The sequence below is a fragment of the Dama dama genome, chromosome 16 (assembly GCF_033118175.1).
Source record: "Dama dama isolate Ldn47 chromosome 16, ASM3311817v1, whole genome shotgun sequence".
NCBI classification, from domain to species: domain Eukaryota; kingdom Metazoa; phylum Chordata; class Mammalia; order Artiodactyla; family Cervidae; genus Dama; species Dama dama.
Window position 1 is genome coordinate 14,470,582 of NC_083696.1, and position 19,826 is coordinate 14,490,407.

Sequence of the window (19,826 nt, forward strand, 5' to 3'; positions counted from 1 at the left end):
ATTCAGATTCAGAACTTTGATTTTGTGCCAAGGGCTGTTTCTTTCTTCACACCTGGCATTGTATCTCTTGATGAGAAAAAAACTGGGTTAGTGCAGTTCCTTCACAGGAAGAAATCGTTGAATTGCACAAAGACTTACAGCAAGTGGGACCACCCCACTTGCTACCAAAACACTCATTTACTCAGTCACCAACCAATATTTTTAGAGCGTCTAGAATGTCAGGCTTTGTCAAGTATCTTAGAGTAAAGGACAAGCACAGAGTAAAAGATAGGTCTCTATCTCATGGTGCTTATCAGGTCTCCAAAATACCTTCATTTCCAGACACACTTTCCCAGTATTGATGAAAAAGACATCTATCTCTAAATCTCAGTGACTTCCTACTGACTTTCCCCCTGAAATCCCCATTGCCTTTGACATAGTCTAGCTGCTTTGGGCGGAGAAGGCAATGGCACCCCACTCCAGTCCTCTTGCCTGGAAAATCCCATGGATGGAGGAGCCTGGTAGGCTGCAGTCCATGGGGTCACTAACAGTCGGACACAACTGAGCAACTTCACTTTCACTTTTCACTTTCATGCATTGGAGAAGGAAATGGCAACCCATTTCAGTGTTCTTGCCTGGAGAATCCCAGGGACGGGGGAGCCTGGTGGGCTGCCATCTATGGGGTCACACAGAGTCAGACACGACTGAAGTGACTTAGTTGCAGCAGCAGCAGCAGCTACTTTGGGGGGAGTGCTATAGAGCTGTAATCACAGTGGAGGTGACTGTAGTGCATGCATGCTAAATTGCTTCAGTCATGTCCAACTCTGTGCGACCCTTTGGACAGTAAATTGCCAGGCTCCCCTGTCCATGGGCTTCTCCAGGCTAGAATACTGGAGTGGGTTGCCATGTCCTCCTCTAGGCAATCTTGACTATTGTGCAAACACATTAGACCCCTCCTTTGCTGGCGTGGATTAGCAGCTCATCCTGAGTGACTCTGGCTGTGGTCAATGCCAAGCAGCAGTCTCAGAGCACAGACATGTGCCTTGATGTCATCCTGAGTACAGACACCTGCACAACAAGTCTTCGGACGTTCCTTGGGATGGCCTGCATTAGACCAGATGGTTTTCTGAGCCCTGTGGATGGACTGCCTATAGGAATCTTTGGCATTTCTGCTGCCTGGAAGAGCCACCAAAGGGAGAGTCCTCAGCGTGGTGATGAGAGGGCGTCTGGGTTGTCTTCCCTGAATGCAGGGAAGGACTGGAAAGAAGCAATCAGATGAGATGGTTTGGCCATTAGCAGTTTCCAGCTGACTTTGCCAGGCCCAGTAGAACTATGACCTAACCTCTGCTTCAAGGAGACTACAAACAAATGTAAACAATCAGTTTCCAAGGCCAGCATCCAGCTCCTGGTGTCTTGGTCCCCCTCTGCATTGTGATGTATGTCTCAGTATCCTGGTAACTGCTGGGAAAGGCTCTCAGCTGTGATGACCAGTACCGACTGTGATCTCAACAGAAGCAAAGTCCACATGTATACCTCGTTTCACAGTTAACAAGATCCTGCTATTTCCAGTACCTCACTCCATACCCATAATAATATGGAAAGGCCAGTTTTGCTATTCTCATGTCACAAATGAAAAAACTGAAGTGCAAAGTTAGCAGCACAACTGGGGCTAGACACTAGGTCTAGCAACTAGCAGAATGATTCTCCATCTTTTGCTTTATGATAAAATAAGATGGTTAATATGATAGTGAGAACTTCCTTGAAAATTTCTGGTATGGGTTGCATATTCATACTATATAAATAAATTCATAAGTGCATGCATAATACTTCTGAGGTGGCGCTAATGGTGAAGAACCCACCTGCCAATGCAAGAGATGAAAGAGACAAGATCTTCCCAACCCAGGGATTGAACCCAGGTCTCCTGCACTGCAGGTGGATTCTTTAACCATCTGAGCCACCAGGGAAGCCCAAAAATACTGGAGTGGGCAGCCTATCCCTTCTCCAGGGGATCTTTCCAACCCAGGGATTGAACCCAGGTCTCCTGTATTGCAGGCAGATTCTTCACCAGCTGAGCTACCAGAGAAGCCGATATAAATAAATTAATAAATACTTCCGAGGTGACACTAGTGGTAAAGAACCCACCTGGAAATGCAGGAGCTGGAACAGATGAGAGTTTGATCTCTAGGTTGGGAAGGTCCCCTGGAGGAGGGCATGGCAACCCACACCAGTATTCTTGCCTGGAGAATACCTTGGACAGAGGAGTCTGGTGGGCTACAGTCTGTAGGGTCACAAAGAGTTGGACACGACTAAAGCGACTTAGCACACAGGCATACATACATAATACATACATACATATGGCATTTAGCGTTTTACTTGGCACAAAATAGTCCCTCAGTAAGAAATACCTTGTTTTTGGTTTAAACTAAGGCAGCATAGCAGAATTGTTGACCTATGATTTATGAAGTCAGGTGAACTTAGAATGATATCATGACCCTGGACAGGTTATTTAACCTCTGCAGGTATGTACTAGTTTCTTATCTGAAAATGGGAAAATAGTTAAAACAAAAAACTTCCTAAAGTTTGAATAAGAGTTGTATAGATAAAGGATAGGAATTTTCTCCCCCACCATTCTTTTGGTAAGGTGGTGTTGAGGGGACCTCTGTCTCCATTTTGGCTATGTACATGATGCCTGAAGGATGGAAGAATGTACTCAATTCTTAAGTTTGTAACTGTTCTCTGAGATGTTACAATGAAAATATTTACATTCACAAACAGGAAACCCTTTGCCATCATGCTAAGCATGAACATTGTACTATTTTGTAAAGATCCCAGTGGTCTCAGACCCTCCCAGAGTCTCCCACTCTCAGTGGTCATTTCTGTGACATCTATGTCTCACCTCATCAGAGATCCTGGCACTTCTAAGGATGCTGCGTAAGTTCTTGGCATTTGTGAGACTTGCCACAGCATGCCCCACTTCCCCAGGCTCTGGGATGATAACCTTTGCTCACTTTGTAGGCCCAGTTGTGTCTCCTTCTCCAGCCCAGATACTAACTTCCCTCAGTAAGTTCCTCAAACAAATGCCTGGGGGTGGAAGCAGGCAGGAGGGCAGGCCTATGACACAAAGGCCTTTAAGAACTCTGTTAAGAGGAGGGACATTTTCTCCAGATGCCTTTTTCCAACCTTCTATCAAATGGAAACACAAATTAATACCCCAATATGTCTTCCAGTCGATTAAAATAAAAATAATGAAGAGGAAGAGAAAAAAGGGGGAAGGAAAGAGAAGGAGAAATAATGTATGCAGTGTCAAGTACAATACAGCATATCATAAACACTTAGTAAATGGTGGTAATAACTACTGTGGTGTTGCAGTTTTATGTTACTGGGACAGCCTTGTAATACACTAGCACTTTCTCTCTGTGCTTTGCTAAAATAGGGGCTATGGGGTGAAAAACTGATAAAGAAAAAGCACTTTGTCAGATGGACAATGACCAGGTTCTCCAAAATGAACAGAAATGAGATCATGAAATCTCATCTGAGCCTTTTCTCGCTAACCTCCCCTTACTTTCCTAATGTAGTTTGGCTTGGCTCAAGAAAGGGGATTTGGCATACATTGATGTTGGGCGATATCATCTATGTAAGTATCATAAATAAAATGTGAGCAAATCCAAACCAGCAGTACTTTAAAGGAATAATGCACTCTGAAGCAGGATTCACTTCAGAAATGCAAGGATGGTTCAATACTGAAAATGTTGATAAATGCATTACATCATTCATCAGATGGTATAAGAGAAAAAAACCATGATCATCTTGATGAAATTTACCATACTGTCCTTATTAAAGTTGAAATAATACAGAAGGAGTGGAAGGATAATTCTTACACGGTAAAGAATACAAGAAGTCAAATCGAACATCAGGTGCATGACATCAAACTTAGGAACAAAACACAGATGTCCACTATTATCTCTTATGATTTAACATTGTTCTAGAAATATGTCAGTGAAACAAAATACAAAGAGGCAAATTTATTAAAAAGGAGATTCAAAAATCAATTATTAAATTCTGTTTCTTAACCCCAAAAAGAAAAAAAAAAAAAAAAAAAAAAAACCCAAACCAAGCACTTATTAGAGTTTAGAAAAATTACTTGTGCTTAGTTGCTAAAGTCACGTCCAACTCTCTGTGACTCTATGAACCATTGCCCACAAGGCTCCTCTGTCCATGGGTTTCTCCAGGCAATACTGGAGTGGACTGCCATTCCCTTCTCCAGAAGATCTTCCTGACGCAGGGATTGAACCCATGTCTCCTGAGTCTGCTGCATTGCAGGCAGATTCTTTCCCTACTGAGCCACCAAATAAATATATACAAGTGAATATATTAAAATCAATAACTCCTCTATATAACTATAGTAGATAATTGAAATACTTATAAGAAAATGGGTAAATTAATTTTGTAAACTAAATGATGTAAACCATCTAAAACTAGATTTAGTATACTATAAACAAAACATAGGTAAATATTTGTAGAGACCTAAATGTAAGAGCTATAATTTTATAACCCTTAGGAAAAATATAGGAATACATTTAAATTACAGTGTGTTAGGAAAAATCTTTTCATATAGTAAGCAAAAGCACAAATAGCAGTAGAAAATATAGATTAATTGGACTTGATCAAAATTTAAAACTTTTGTACTTCAAAGAACATTATCAACAAAGTGAACATAACCCACAAATATGAAGAACATAGTTATAACTCATACATCTGACAAGGGATTTGTAACTAGAATGTATGAAAAACCCTTACAACTCAATAATAAAATGAAAACCCAGTTTGAAAATGGACAGATGATCTGAATAGACATTTCTCTAAAGAAGCTATACAAATAATCAAAAAGCACATGGAAAAATGCTCAACATAATTAGCAATTCAGTTCAGTTCAGTCGCTCAGTTGTGTCAGACTCTCTGTGACCCCATGAATCGCAGCACGCCAGGCCTCCTTGTCCATCACCAAGTCCCAGAGTTTACTCAAACTCATGTCCATCGAGTCAGTGATGCCATCCAACCATCTCATCCTCTGTCGTCCCCTTCTCCTCCTGCCCCCAACCCCTCCCAGCATCAGGGTCTTTTCCACTGAGTCAACTCTTCGCACGAGGTGGCCGAAGTATTGGAGTTTCAGCCTCAGCATCAGTCCTTCCAGTGAACACCCAGGACTGATCTTTAGGATGAACTGGTTGGGTCTCCTTTCAGTCCAAGGGACTCTCAAGAGTCTTCTCCAACACCACAGTTCAAAAGCATCAATTCTTCAGCGCTCAGCTTTCTTCACAGTCCAACTCTCACATCCATACATGACCACTGGAAAAACCATAGCCTTGACTAGATGGACCTTTGTTGGCAAAGTAATGTCTCTGCTTTTTAATATGCTATCTAGGTTGGTCATAACTTTCCTTCTAAGGAGTAAGCGTCTTTTAGTTACATGGCTACAATCACCATCTGCAGTGATTTTGGAGCCCCTAAAAATAGAGTCTGACACTGTTTCCACTGTTTCCCCATCTATTTGCCATGAAGTGATGGGACCAGATGCCATGATCTTAGTTTTCTGAATATTGAGCTTTAAGCCAACTTTTTCACTCTCCTCTTTCACTTTCATCAAGAGGCTTTTTAGTTCCTCTTCACTTTCTGCCATAAGGGTGGTGTCATCTGCATATCTGAAGTTATTGATATTTCTCCCAGCAATCTTGATTCCAGCTTGTGCTTCAGATATGCAAATCAAAACCACAATGAAATATCGCTTCCACACCCACCAAGATTGTGATGTGTGGGAACTAATTACTCAATTACCATATCAGGGAAATGTCAACAAATAATGCTTAGCTCAATATATGTCTAAAAATGATATTTTAAGAAATAGCATACATTTCTCTTTCTAATCTTTCATTGTTAGGGTATAGGAATGCAAGAAATTTCTGTGTATTAAATCTGCATCCTGCAACTTTACCAGATTAATTGATTAGTTCTAATAGTTTTCTGGTGGCACCGTTAGGCTTTTCTAGGTATATTATTATGTCATCTCCAAACACATAGCACAGTTTTCTGTAGTAGGGACTCCATTAATAATATATGCATGAACTTGCAAGAATTTCTTGACCACAAGTCTTTTTCTAGGAACTGTGTTCAGTGCAAAGGGGAAGAGATGTGAAATAAAGGAAAGAGGCAGTGTTTGTCCTCGGACTTGAATTGTTGGTATGATTTTGATATTTATCCGTAGGAGAAATCTCTAGGGATGACATGAGAAAAGGCACAGAGGTGAGAAAGAGTAACTGAGTTTGCTGCTGCTGCTGCTGCTGCTAAGTCGCTTCAGTCGTGTCCGACTCTGTGTGACCCCATAGACGGCAGCCCACCAGGCTCCCCCGTCCCTGGAATTCTCCAGGCAAGAACACTGGAGTGAGTTGCCATTTCCTTCTCCAATGCAAGAGAGTGAAAAGTGAAAGTGAAGTCACTCAGTCATGTCCAACTCCCAGCAACCCCATGGACTGGGAGTTTCCAGGCAAGAGTACTAGAGTGGGGTGCCATTACCTTCTCCGGCAACTGAATTTAAAGATCAGTAAATAGTTCCGATTGGCTGAAGTTAAGAGGTTGGAGATTGAAAAAATTGCAGGAGTCCTTGAGTGTCAGACCACAGAACTGGACTAAATGTGACCTGCAGGAGATAGCCTTTCTATATTTGAGTGCAAAACTGGGACATGAATCAGAGTCAGACTTTGTGAAGATCATTTTGACGTCCATGTTGAAGGACAGATTAGAGCGGAGAGGGCCTTGAGCAAGTAGAACAATTAAGGGGTTATCATATAAGTCCATGGCTGGTGCAACCAACCAAGAGGAAAGATAGGTCCACAGAATGTTATACTTCACAGAGATCAAAGAGAATAGAGCCTCTCAGTAAAGCCACTGGGCAATTATGGTGATATGCCAAATATATAGATTGATGAGGTACAACAGGAAGTTGGTCAGAAGATTCCCAAAACCCTCCTTAAATAAAAGATTCACCCTGCAGTCCTTCTCCTTTCAGTTTTGCTAGATTACATATATACCATTTACATTAAAAGATAAATTATAAGCCAGAACTTTCCCTTGGCAGTGTGATTCAGTAAAACATTACCCTTTGGACAGACAAGTCCTAGCTCTGACTCTCAATAATGTCGTGAGTTAGGGTGAATTGCTTAAATAAATCTGAGCATCAGTTTCCATTTCACTAAAGTGGGCATAATAACCTTTACTATTTAGGATTACAGTCCATGGGAACACAAAGAGTGGGACATGACTGAGTGCACACATAAATACACACACACACACACACACACACACACTACTACGGTGTGGATGAGTGATAATACATGGAGAGCCTGGCTCAGACTTCTAGGCCACAAATGCAGTGATACGCCCAGCCTGCAGCCCTCCCACAGTCCTCCACGTGCGTCTTCATGCTCTCTGCAATTGAAATCTATTGCTTTGTGTCCATTTTTCTCAGGGAAGATATAAAGACATTATCATGCCTTTTCTCAATATACAGTTTTTTAAGTCTACAAGCTTCATCTCTGCCTCTCTTGTGACATTCTACCTTATCTAATTACATAGTTAGCAGACCTAAACCTGTGGCTTCTCTAATCCAGATGATACTTGCATAAGCTCAGAGGCCTGCTAAAATATGAACCTGCCTGCTGCCAGGGATGCCAGTCAGCTGGCACTGTCTAGCCCCCCCTCTGAAGTTGCCCAGGCTCTCCCAGAATAGTGGCTCTAGCGGTACATTCAGATAAACAGTGCCCAGGATTCCCCTACTGTAGCCTGTCTGTCTATCACTGTTTGTCTTCCAAGGAAGTAGGTGACCAATGGTGGCTTCCTACCATTTGTCAGGCCAACTCATGCATATCCCTCTTAGTTTGAGAAGAACCGGGCTGAACAACAGAACCGTCCTTGACAGACAATGTGGCAATGAGTCAGGGCAAAAAGCAGAACAGAGCCATGGTGAACTTTAGTTACCAGAATGGCATCTGCCATTCAACAAACATTTATCAAGCTATTCTGTGGGCTGCTGTTTTCTCACATGTCATCTTACCGAATCCTCTGTTACCGCATGAATAGGCATCATCTCCTACTTGCTGGGCTTCCCAGGTGGTGCTAGTGGTAAAAAACCCACTGCCAGTGCAAGAGACATAGGAGATGCGGATTCGGTCCCTGGGTCGGAGAGACCCCCCGGAGGAGGGCATGGCAACCCACTCCAGTATTCTTGCCTGGAAAATCCCATGGACAGAGGAGCTTAACAGGCTATAGTCCATGGGTTGCAAAGAGTTGGACACAACTGAGCACGCACACTCACACACACATACACACACACACACACCCCTATGGTTACCTAAGAAGATCTCAAGTTGAAGAGGATGATATTTGATATCTGAGGTTTGTGCTTTTTTCAGGACAGTATTTCCCCAGCTCTAAATGTGTATTCATAAAATAAATCCTGCAATGATGTACTAAACACTCCCCACGTGCCTGGGATCATGTTGAGTGCTAGAAATACAGAGAAGGGGCCATGGCCTTGACACAGCTTGGAGAAGAGCAGAGGATGCATCTAACCAGTGTCAGTACACTATGGGTAAACACGAGTGCAACTGTCAGCTCCTGTCTCCCCAGGCTGGCTCTCCAGCCATCCACGAAGCCTTCAGCTTACAAGTTCAGCCCTACCCCGCCCACTTGGCAATTTTGTTCGGAATTGAGGAGATGGTACAATAGCAAGTTAGCTCTGAGAGGATCCCTGACACTATCACTGCCAACAATGACTGGTGTCTAGTGAGCCGGGCTGCAGCCATTAGGCAGCTCTGCCTGGGCTGCTTACAGCACATCCCCATCTAGGACAATCGATGCCCACTGATGCCCCAGGCATCGACCCACTCCTGAGTTCCATTTCTCGCTTGGACAAATGCCTAGTCTGAGACCTTAGACCTCTTGCCTGGGGTCTCAAGGACATGTCTCTTTCCAGTTGCCTTCTTTCTGAAGCCTGGGCTCTTCCCACCACCCTAGACCTCTTGTCGATAAATGGAGATACTTCCTAAACCAGGCAGACCTGGAGTCAACCACGCAGATTGGAGGAAAGAGGACACCTGACCCAGGGCTCACCTCCGCAGACCCTGCCTATACGTAGCTCCCAGTGTAAGTGCAGCTCAAGCCCAGAACAGGGCTCACAGACATCTGTCCCTTTAAGGCGGCAAATGACACAAAGTCGGGCTGTCTCCGCTACAGAGGACTTGTGAAAAGATCCTCAGGGAAGTGAGGAAGGTCCAGGAACTGGCGGCCGCTCTGCAGGCCTCAGAGAGAACAGTGCCCGTGATGCCTCGTGGGCCAAGAAACAGCAGCCTGAATTTTTGTCCTCCCTAGGAACGGTCTTGGGGTTCCCTATGCTGGTGGCCCCTCTTCCAGTCCTTCCCTTCTGTTTCTCTTCTAGCTTCAGCTGCTTCTCCCTTTCCTCATAGCTTTCTGCATTATTTCCACTCTTTTTCTCTGAATTTTCCCTAAGTGTCATATTCACTTCTCTAGAGAGATCCTGATTGTGTCCCTTTGTCAGCATATAATATGAAATAGTCCTATAGGGCAGATGTGCAAGCCAGATTCCCAGGGCTCCTGCTCATTACCTGATGTCTAGATTCTAGCCAGAGAGTGGCCCTTTGGTCTAGTTAGTTATCAGTGGTCACAGGGCTCAGAACATAACCAGTTATACCCAAGGCACCGGAGCACCATAGGCACTTAACCTCAGTCCCCCACATTCATCCCCGTCGTTCACATCTCATCAAAGATTAGCCCTATCTCACCTTTTTGTCAGTTACCCAGCCAAGGGATCCCAAAGAATCCCTGAGATCCCAGCATGCCTTGCAGTCTGGCCCAGTTAAATGACCACAAGATCATTCACATGAAGTAGTCCCCTCTTTGTTGTGGGAGGGACCCAATGCTAAGAGACAGAAGAAGCCATCTGGCTTTTGTCAATTACTGTCCTTCTTTCTGGTTCATCAGGATCCCAATTTCCTGTTTTTTTCACCAAGTTTTTTGTCCATCTCTTACAAAGAAACAAACCTGATTTCTCATGAATTCATTTAGTCTTGGCTTCAATTGTTTTCCCAAGTAACTCACTCCACATGTGTATCCCTCTTGCCTGACTCAGCTCTCCTGGAGGATCTGTCTATTTGTTCTTCAGCAAACATTACGTAGCTCAACCAACAAGCCCAATGCTGCCCTGGGATCTGGGAGCAGTCGATTGCCAGCCTCATCAAAAGCATTATCATTGCAGGCAGACCGCCACATACTTAGCATTTACTGTGAGGCAGACACCGGGACAGGCACCTTCCAACCACGCGTTGTCTAATCGGCGTAATCCTAACACAGTGACTCTGGGAAGCCGTTGCTCTTATGTCTCCATTTCATGGAGAGAAAGTTGAGTCTCAGAGAAGTTGAATGAAATTAATTAGATCAAAGTGAGCTTTTGGAATTTCCAGGTGACCCACTAAGTGGAGATGGTAGACTGCCCTATATAGCTTGAATCTGCTTATTGATCTGAATATGATCTGAGTGCTTTTTCTATACCAACTTCTATTCAGAAACCACAACACGGTTTCTTCCAAAACAATAAATGAGGTCACAAGGTTCTCCGTGGCCCCCGCCACCCAGGCAGCAGCACGTACAGTGCCAGCACAGGCCATGTGAGTGAGCACGCTAACTCTTCATTGTCCTTTTTATAAGCCCATGGAAATAATGCTCCGTATTTGTCTGGCACCTCATAGACTGTCCTGCTCTTATGATTAGATTGTCCTTACATATCTTGTGTCTTTACTGCAATAACTGTGTGCTCCTTAGGGACAGATATCATTATCCCCATTCATTGTTTCCCTGAATTTATGGACATATCTATAGCTGCATTAATTCAATGAGTATTTATTAACTACCCTGTGCAAAGCTCCATGTTAATCAATAGAGGCACACGACATGAATAAAACTCATCTAACTTTCAAGAAGCACAGCCTACCGATGGGTGTGTGCGTGCTCAGTTGCTCTGACTCTTTCAATGCACTGACTATAGCCCACCAGGCTCCACTGTCCATGGGATTTCCCAAGCAAGCATACCATTTTCTCCTCTAGGAGATCTTCCTGACCCAGGGATCAAGCCCGCATCTCCTGTGTCTCCTGTATTGGCAGAGGGAATCCGTAGCACTGAGCCACTGGGAGCCCCTCTGCTGATCGATGCGGTTCCCCAGAGAGGCAGGAACTTCTAGAGTAATGAGTGCTCTCACTAACTGCGAGAGCAAGGAGCTGTGCCCAAGAGATTAGGATGGTTTCAGAAAGCAAGGAGAATCAGAGTACACATGGGATGCCTGGATGTTAGGGTAAGGGGTCTGGACTTTATCCTGAGGGTTATAGACATAGGCTCAGAGAAGTGAGAGAAGTTGAGCTGGAGGGAGTCACCACTGCATTCTTGTCCTTTCATAAAGGGACAAAGTAATCCAGAAAATCCTCCAGAACGCACAGGCTAGAGGATCTATGGGAGCAACAGCATGGTTCGTCAGAAGAGTCAGATGAGAAGGAGAGGAAAACAACATTTAGGGAGGCTGCTCTGAGCTACTGTGCTTCATCTATGGACATGGTTTTAATTCCATGTTAGAAATAAGGGGATTTACCTGGTGGGTCAGACGGTTAAGAGTCTGCCTGCATTGCAGGAGATCCTGATTCAATCCCTGGGTCAGGAAGATCCCCTGGAGAAGGGAATGGATGCCCACTCCAGTATTCTTGCCTGGAGAATCCCAAGGACAGAGAAGCCTGGTGGGCTACAGGCTGTGGGGTTGAAAAGAGTTGGACATAATTGAGCAACTAACATTTTCACTTTTTCACTAGAAATAAGGAGAGATCCAGGAAACCTGGTTTCAGGCCTGAGTCTCACCTCTGGCCATGAGACCTTAGGCAAATTGCTTTACTGCTCTCTGAACCAGTTTTATCCTCAGTGAAACAAGGAGAGAACTGGGGCTTAAGAAAGGTAGTACCTGAAACAGGCATCAGGTATTCTAAAGACTGTACGCACGCAAGGCTTTTTGTTTGCTTGCTTGTTTCCTCGCTTAGGGAATGCTGATCCCAAACCTCAGAGCATCCCATGGCCCATTCTAAGATAAGAAAGCTGACAGCGTACAGAAATAAGACATAAAGGGGTAGGGAAGAGGAATAAGAAATGGGCCTGAATTACAGGTGAGATTCTGATCCCTACTCATGTTGGGAATAGGCTATATCTCAGAGATATATGGGCTTCCATATATGAGATATATGGGAGATATGAAATATATCTCATATCTTACACACACACACACACACACACACACAGATATATGGGCTTCCCAGGTGGCGCTAGTGGTAAAGAACCTGCCTGCCAGTGCAGGGGACATAAGAGATGTGGGTTCGATCCCTGGGTTGGGAAGACCCCCCGGAGGAGAGCATGACCCACTCCAGTATTCTTGCCAAGAGAATCCCATGGACAGAGGAGCCTGGTGGGCTATGGTCTGCTGCTGCTGCTGCTGCTGCTAAGTCACTTCAGTCGTGTCCAATTCTGTGCGACCCCATAGACGACAGCCCACCAGGCTCCTCTGTCCCTGGGATTCTCCAGGCAAGAACACTGGAGTGGGTTTCCATTTCCTTCTCCAATGTAGGAAAGTGAAAAGTGAAAGTGAAGTCGCTCAGTCATGTCCGACTCCTAGCAACCCCATGGACTGCCGCCCACCACAGGCTTCTCCATCCATGGGATTCTCCAGGCAACAGTACTGGAGTGGGTTGCCATTGCCTTCTCCGGGCTATGGTCTATAGGGTCGCAGAGAGTCAGACACTACTGAAGCGACTTCATTCACACACGCACACAGAGGTATATGGGTATATCTCTTTATTGTGGTCAGATTCTCCAGCTATGAAAAGGGTCTGTCCAGAAGTGTCTATGAGTCCGTAAGACAGGGGAGAAGGTAGTAGCTCTGTAGAGGTAAGAGTAAGTGGAGGAGGAAGAAAAAAAAGAAGTCTTGTACATGCACATTCCCTGTCCTTGGCCCAGCCCCATTTGCATGATTTTGGAATTTCTTTCTGTTTCCTGAAGACAGGGAATTTCTTAGTAAAGCCTGCCAGGAAAGCTGAGGTCTCATTTTCTCTCCACTTGGGAAAGGGAAAACCCCTGTTCCATTTCAAATAAAATATGAAATTTTTATATGAAATTTTTTATATGAAATATGAAATCCCCTTCCACCTTTTCAATTCCCTGTTTGAATGAACAGCATCACCAGGTGGCCAGCCCTGCCCCTAGCTGGTGTCCTAGCAACCATTCCATTCCTCCCTCTCCCTGGTCTCCCACATCCAGTCGCCAAGTCCTCTGGATTCCACTTCCCTGACGGTTCTAAACGGTACCTCCCCTCCTTCTCACCCCAAGTGATGTGGTTTCCTCCCTCTCTATTTTTACCTGGCTTGTCACAACAGCTACCCAAGTGGACTCCCTCTCCCTTCTCACCTTTCCACACACTCATACCATCACAGAGAGCTCACAATCACTCCGCGTGCCCCATCCCACACACGTGCAGCCCACCTTTCACTCCAGCCAGAGGGGTATGAGGCACAGTTCTCAGCATCACGTGGGGGCCTTCTCACTCAGCCTGGGGTTTCTTTCACATTATGATCCTTGGGTACCTGTTCAGCACCCATGCTTGGGCACCTGAACCTGCAAGGCAATTAACATCTCACAGGGCAGCCCTTAACCAAGAGGAGAGGGAAGCAGGTGGATCAGTGGCCCCGTCTGCCAGACTGTTTTGAAGCAGTTTCTATGCACTCCTTACAAAGGCTGTGTAAGACAAGGGTCTTCATGATCCTGAGGACACAGGTCAGGGTGGAGGAAACAGGCCCTGGGAAGATCAGGAGCTCCCGATGCTGGAAGGTATTCCTGCAGGACTCACACAATGGTGTGATTATTCACTTGTTCTCTTCCTCAATGGACCTAAGAGCTTTAGGAGGCCAGGGATGGAGTCTTACACATCTCTGTGATCCCCTCAAACCTGAGCCCAGTGTGGATTCCAGCACATCCCCCCAAATCGCTGGATTCCAAGCCTTCTCGCTGCTTCTATAGCTTCTGTTTTTCCCTGTCTGTAATATAATGAGCTTTCCTTGTGGTCTTGCTGTAAGTAATTTAGTCCTCAAATAAGCACATGAGCCTTTGTTGTCAAAGCTCAAACATCCGGCACTGTGTAATGGTCTTCGGGTGTTTTCTGAGAGCCCCTGAGTGTCTCCAGGGCAGGGTCCTTGTCTCCTTTCCTTCAGCAGCCTCCTGCCCAGGGCTGGGCAGGGAGGAGAAGCGCTAGAACAGCGTGAGGACAGGGCAGCTGGGACAGGCCCGTTAGGTGTGGCGGCCTGATGTTTTCGCCAGCGGGGCCTGGATCCTGTGTCAGCCTCAGGGCTGACCTTCACGTCTAGGACCTGCTTTGGGATCTGGTTCTCCCAGGAGCCCAGGTTTATAAACAAAAAACAAACAAAGCAAATAAAAACATCATCTCACTGGCGGGAGGGGGAGGGGCAGAGGCAGCAGGAGCCCAGCCCAGCCTGAAGCAAGGGTGCTTGGGGTGAGGACTTCACTGGCATCCCCACCCCCACCATCTCCTACCAACTGACCATAGTGAACATCTGCCACCTCCCAGGCATCTAGGTGGCACCTTTGAATCCCCACAGCAGGCGCAGGGCAGCTGCTCAGTTTGATAAACGGAGCTGTTGAATTAGCTACCTTATATCCATCATCTCATTTAACCCCCATAAATTGCCTGCGAGATCAGGTTTACCAGCCCCACTTCACATATGAAGGCTGAAGCACAGAAAGTTAAGCAATATGCTGAGAATCAGGAGCAAAAAATAAGGAAAGAATCTGGGTTGTCTCCAAGTTATTTGCCCCTCACTTCTGAGCTTGTCCCAGTTCACCCCATCAAGAAAGAGTGACAACCTCAGAGCTGATGGCGAACTGCTTAATTTCCCTTCTCTCTGCCAGGGACATTTGTAAGGCTGGAAGGGGAGGCCATTAAGAAAGAAAGTCAGTTTGTGTTTTCTTTTTTAAGTTATTTTTTTGGCTGTGTTGGGTCTTCATTGCTGCACATGGGCTTTCTCTAGTTGTGACAACTGAGGGCCACTCTCTAGTTGTGATGAATAGGTTTCTCATTGCAGTGGCTCCTCTTGTTGCAGAGCCTGGGCTCTAGAGTGCGGGCTCAGTAGTTGTGGCTCATGGGCTGAGTTGCCCTGCAGCATGTAGGATCTTCCTGGACCAAGGATTGAACTGGAGTCCTCTGCATTGGCAGGTGGATTCTCAACCACTGGACCCCCAGGGAAATCCCAGCTTGTGTTTTCTTGTGCATTCCCTCTGTTGTTTAGCTACAACAGGAAAAGCAGTTACCTGGGACTCAAGGAACCCTGGGCTCCTATATGCAAGACAGCAAAAGAGACACAGATGTATAGTCTTTTGGACTCTGTGGGAGAAGGCGAGGGTGGGATGACTTGAGAGAATAGCACTGAAACATGTATATTATCCTATGTGAAACAGATCGCCAGTCCAGGTTTGATGCATGAGACAGGGTGCTCGGGGCTGGTGCACTGGGATGACCCTGAGGGATGGGATGGGGAGGAAGGTGGGAGGGGGGATCAGGATGGGGAACACAAGTACACCCATGGCTGATTCATGGCAACGTATGGCAAAACCAATACAGTATTGTAAAGTAATTAGCTTCCAATTAAAATAAATAAATTAAAAAAAAACAAAGTTCATCTATGTTATAGACAAAAAAAAAAAAAAAAAATGGAATCCCGGGTTCAAAGGCCCAGAATCCTTGGCCACTAACATGTTCCACATACTTGGCAAGGGGCTTCCCCACTCTGGGCTGCAGCTCCTCTGATTAGGAGTGTGTTTGAAGTGAGCCCTGACCCCAGGCAGCCCACGTGGCTGTAATTTCCTGTCCCACATTAGGTGTTCCACATTTTAGAGGAATCTTCATCACTTTTACCTCTCCTGAACCATCCACAAACATAAAACTTCCATCAAGAGCACAGGTTCCATCAACTCACAGAGCAAAACCCAGAACAAAGGGAGGTTTTAGCTAAGCAGTGTCCTGGCCCTGCCGATCCGCATGAATTTTTCTCGCCTCCCCGTGACATAGCACAGATGAGGAGGCTCCAAGGAGAACTGCGCTCCGTTCTCCTATTCTCCTCACATGTCTCAGGATCTGGCTCTCTCTAACATTTCATTCTCCAGACGTGATTCAGAGCAGAAGTTTCATTACATCTTGACATTTTCCACCGGGTCTGAAAGTCCTGCATGTGGGCCTACCCTGAGGCTCTCTTGCTGTTTGTTCAGTAACTAATTAGCGCTGGTAGAGGAACAAGTGTAGCCTCAAGGCTGTTGCCAAGACCAACAGCATCTAATTCTACAGGAGGTAAGCGGAGGTGGGACAGAGTCCAAAGTCTGGCTGAGGCCACCAGAACAGGGCCACGATGTGACAGAGAGGGAAGAGAAGGGGGCGTGGAGGGGTCGGGGGCTGGGGGGATGGGGTACCTGCACAAGAGAAGTATGGCTGGACCTAGAAGAAAGTTTAGACTTAAAGTCACAAGAATATCTTCTCTTCCCTTCCCTTCTGCCTGCTGACATCACATGTCCTGGCTTAACCCCAAGTTATAACACATCTAAAATTGACGGGGAAGGGCTGTCTCTGTGTATTAGGTCTGGAAGGGTCTCATTGTCAGTCTAAAGATGTGGGACGTTAGATGTGCACCGTCTAACATGGTAATTATTAGCCACATGAGGCTATTCAAGTTAATTCAAATAAAATTAAAAATTCAGTGGTAAAAGCAATAGTTCAAGTGTTCAATAGCCAGATATGTCTAGTGGCGACTGTATTGGGCACTGCAGACACAGACCATTTCCACTGTCAGAGTGCTGTTCTAGACAATGAGAAGCATTGAAGGTTTCTAACCTGAGAAGGGACTTCCCAGACGTCTCCATGGTAACGGATCCGGCTGCCAATGCAGGAGACACGGGTTTGATGCCTGTGTCGGGAAGGTGCCCTGGAGGTGGAAATGACAACACATCTCATATTCTTGCTTAGAAAATTCCATGGACAGAGGAGCCTGGCCGGCTACAGTCCATGAAGTCGCAAAGAGTCAGACATGACTGAGCGACTAAAAACAGCAAGGTAAAAACATTTCATGCCATGCCCAATGCACAGTAGGGTGGCTTTTCTTGCCAGTATTATTTCCTCTTCCCCCCAGCAATGTTCTCTGAGAAACCTCAGTCCTGCCCCTCCTCCCTGCACCCTCCACCCATTTCTCATCCCTGACTCTTGAGCCTGGAGAGAGAATGGAAACGGGGAAGGTGAGCTGAGCCTGTGGTCATGTCTTTTACCAGAAACCATATATTAGGAGAGCTCATTTAGTTTGTTTTTAAGCAAAAATGTGTCTTGAAAACGGGAGTATGAGTGGCCTTCCTTGACTGGCTGATGGAACTTGCTTGTCAACTGGAAACACCCTCATTTGTCTCACATTCAGAATCTGCCCTTTAGTGAGCAGGGGGCACTTTCCAGGTGTAGCCCTCCCTGGAGAGGAAGCAAAATGCATCTTCCACTGACCCCCTTGTTTAATCCTCCCTGTCCTTTGGTTTCTTACTTTGAAGTTGATTATTGCTCAGAATTTAGGCTTTTAAAATATCATTTGCATTTTTTGTATTTTCTCCATCTGTTGCTATAATCTCATGATATTTTGCTTCAATACACAACTCTTTCAATCATTGTCCCTCAAAAATTGATTGTCATGGTGGTGTTGTCTTCCCACTGTATCCATTTGATCCATTATCAAAAAGAGTTCTCTACCCACTCAACCCTGAATATTTTCTTTTCAACACTGAATATTTAAAAGAAGGACTGATGCTGAAGCTCCAGTACCTTGGCCACCTGATGCAAAGAGCTGACTCATTGGAAAAGATGTTGATGCTGGGAAAGATTGAGGGCAGGAGGAGAAGGTGGGAGCAGAGGATGGGATGGTTGGATGGCATCACTGACTCAATGGACTTGAGTTTGAGCAAACTTTGGGAGATGGTGAAAGATAGGGTAGCCTGGTGTGCTGCAGTCCATGGGGTCTCAAGGAGTCAGACATGACTTAGCAGTTGAACATCAACCTTCTCAGACCCACTGAGCAAGTGATCCGTTGTGTTCCTACATCGTTGTTATTTCTGGAGATTCTTTCTGCATAGTATTTATATTTATACTTGAAAAGAACTTTGAGGTTTACCCCATAAAGAAAAGTCCCAAGAAGATAGACTTCAATCCCTCTCATCAACTGTCATCCATTCATTATTCATTTGTTCATCTAACCAGCACTAGTCAGATATCTCCATTGTGCCATGCAAGGCAGTGCTAGGTTGGTGGAAATGGATCAGACCAACTCCTGCCCTCGGGAAGCTCATAGATTGAGAGAGAAAACTCCCGTGAAAGCAGTTACGGTGTGCTCGCTTTGGCAGCACCTAAACTAAAATTACAATGATGCAAAGAAGATTAACATGGCCCCTGCACTAGGACGACATGTAAATTCATGAAATCTTGAATCCAGCTTCAACTTCATGGCTTTGGGCAAGAGATTTAACTTTTCTAAGCTTTAATTTATTCCTCTGTAAAATAGGGACAGTCATGTCAAGTTCAGTGGAAGATACCCATGAGATGATATAGAAGAGAAATTTCTCCACAAATGCTTGTCACTATGGAGTTTGTTATTATACAAATACTTTAGCTTCTTTTTTTTTTTTTCATTTATTTTTATTAGTTGGAGGCTAATTACTTCACAACATTGCAGTGGGTTTTGTGGATGAAACTGGAGCCCATTATACAAATACTTTAAAAAGAATCTACTATCTTCTCTGAACAGTTTTTGATATCTTTAATTTATCATGGTAGTCCTTGATATTGTAATCTCACAGAACCCTGTAAAAGGAAAGATGTCCAATGCATGTTACCTGATTTCTGTTTGTGGTCATATGGACCACTGGGCTGTTTGTGTCTCACTGGTCCTCATCCAAGCTCTAGAAATAGCCTCAGTGAGAAACAGGATGTTTTCCTTGTTAAAAGGGCAGATAGCAAATTTTGGATCATTGAATCTCCTCCTTTTTATTTGGTGCTTTCCAAACTTTTTATATACTCTGTTGTGTGGTTCCTTCCCCTGTTGGTCCTGGCTAACCTAGAAGGCTAAGGATTTTTCTCATGGAGAACAGATGAGGCTCATAGGAGATTAGTTATATGTCCCAACACTGCCCCCCAAATGGCACCAGATTGGTGTGAAGACAATGGCGCACCAGTGATGGGAAGCTCATTTCTCAGGCCCTGCTCTTAACAATGAAGTCTGCGAAGTGCATACAATGATCAGCCATGACTTCACATCTTCTTAGAAGATGTGTGCCAAACAGACCTGTGCCAAATTGAAGACATTATTTCTAATTCCAGCTCTGTCAGTATCTCCCTGTGGCCTTTGGTGAGTCACTTTCTGTCTCTGGGCCTTCAAGTCACTTGAAGTTTGGGATGTTATACTGCATTCCTTCCCTATACCCTTAAAAATAATCCTAAAGCACTTTCTGCCCTTCCAATCCTCTCAGCTTGGAGTGTGTTATGTAGCTGAGCTAGCTTGCCAAAGCTGCAGTCTGATTTCCCAAGCAGAGCTGATGTGAGTTTGGGACTCTTGCTCATGGTGTTGGGGCTGGGGGACATAAAGAGGTTTATGCTGGTGTGTCGACTAGATCTGCA

The 19,826-nt window shown here is 45.1% G+C and overlaps 1 non-coding gene across 1 annotated transcript; it reads left to right on the forward strand.

Annotated features, from left to right (window-relative positions):
* The first annotated feature begins 18,540 nt into the window (after nt 1-18,540).
* Nucleotides 18,541-18,647, forward strand: LOC133071526 (U6 spliceosomal RNA). The gene has a single exon (XR_009696467.1). It is a non-coding gene; the product is annotated as a U6 spliceosomal RNA (small nuclear RNA).
* The last annotated feature ends 1,179 nt before the right edge of the window (nt 18,648-19,826 follow it).